This window comes from Arachis duranensis, unplaced genomic scaffold (assembly GCF_000817695.3).
Source record: "Arachis duranensis cultivar V14167 unplaced genomic scaffold, aradu.V14167.gnm2.J7QH unplaced_Scaffold_354584, whole genome shotgun sequence".
Classification (NCBI taxonomy): domain Eukaryota; kingdom Viridiplantae; phylum Streptophyta; class Magnoliopsida; order Fabales; family Fabaceae; genus Arachis; species Arachis duranensis.
In genome coordinates this window covers 409,616-410,900 of record NW_026264910.1, presented here as the reverse complement: position 1 = coordinate 410,900, position 1,285 = coordinate 409,616, and positions in this window count along the sequence as shown.

The following is a 1,285-nucleotide window of genomic DNA, read 5'->3' as shown; positions in this document are numbered from 1 at the left end:
TCTGGGTGACCCTTCATCTATTTCGATAGGAATCATTGCCTCCATCCCGTAAGCTAGTCGGAATGGCGATTCTCCCGTTGTAGAGTGTGGAGTTGTCCGATATGCCCAAAGTACCTGGGGGAGCTCTTCGGCCCATGCCCCTTTGGCCTCTTGGAGTCTTCGTTTTAACCCGGCCAAGATGACTTTATTTGCGGCCTCTGCTTGTCCATTGGCTTGTGGGTGCTCGACTGAGGTGAATTGCTATTTGATTTTTAGCTCGGCCACCAAGTTCCGAAAACTTGTGTCTGTGAACTGTGTTCCATTGTCTGTGGTGATGGAGTAGGGGACTCTGAACCTTGTGACGATGTTTTTGTATAGGAATTTGCGGCTTTTCTGAGCTGTGATGGTGGCTAAGGGTTCAGCTTCGATCCACTTTGTGAAGTAGTCGACCCCTACTATGAGGTATTTGACTTGCCCCGGTCCTTGGGGGAACGGGCCGAGTAGGTCAAGTCCCCATTTTGCGAAGGGCCATGGTGCGGTGACGCTGATAAGGTCTTCAGGTGGTGCTTTGTGAAAATTGGCGTGTTTTTGGCAGGGGGCATATTTTCACAAATTCCGTTGCGTCTCTTTGCAGAGTCGGCCAGTAGAACCCGGCTCGGACTACTTTCTTGGATAATGCTCGAGCTCCGAGGTGGTTCCCACACATGCCTCCGTGGACTTCTTCGAGGACGCTCTTTGTTTCTGAGGTCGGGATACACCTAAGGAGGGGGTTTGAGAATCCTCTTCTGTATAATACGCCGTGAATTAATGTATAATTCTGGGCATCCTTTGTAAGCCTTTTAGCTTCTTTTCTTTCGGCGGGGAGAGTTCCCGACTTCAGGTAGTTGAGTATGGGGGTCATCCATCCTTGCTGTTGGTTGGATATATTTAGCGTTTCTTCCTCTCTTAGCACGGAGGGAAATTGCAAGGTTTCCTGGAGGAGACTTCTGTTGTTGCCTCCGGGCTTGGTGCTGGCAAGCTTCGAGAGGGCGTCTGCCCGGGCGTTTTGTTCCCGAGGTATGTGCTGAATCTGTATCTCTGAAAAGTGGCGTAGTTGTGCCTGTGTTTGGTCCAGGTATTTTTTCATGGTGGGGTCTTTGGCCTGGTAGCTTCCACTTACTTGTGATGTGACGACCTGGGAGTCGCTGAAGATCGTGATTTTCTGGGCTCCGACCTCTTCGGCTAGCTTTAGACCTGCTAGTAGGGCCTCGTATTCGGCTTGGTTGTTCGAAGCCTGGAACTCGAATTTTAGGGATAGTTCTATCCG